Raw genomic sequence first — 228 nt, forward strand, 5'->3', positions numbered from 1 at the left:
CTGTCTCTATCTCCATCCATCACCAGATGAAGGTTCTATGGTGATATGCAAGATATTCGTCAGTATTGCTATAGGATAGGGTCATTTCAGGAAAAACATATAGTTATCCTCTTGCCTATGGGAAGTAGACAAAATTGCCGGAGAGAAAAGTGGGATCTTGGGGGTGGGGTGGGAGTAAGGGGAGATGGGGAGAGAAAAGTGAGAAGGGGAGGATGGGGGGAACTTGGG

This window comes from Microtus ochrogaster, chromosome 2 (genome assembly GCF_000317375.1).
Source record: "Microtus ochrogaster isolate Prairie Vole_2 chromosome 2, MicOch1.0, whole genome shotgun sequence".
NCBI classification, from domain to species: Eukaryota; Metazoa; Chordata; class Mammalia; order Rodentia; family Cricetidae; genus Microtus; species Microtus ochrogaster.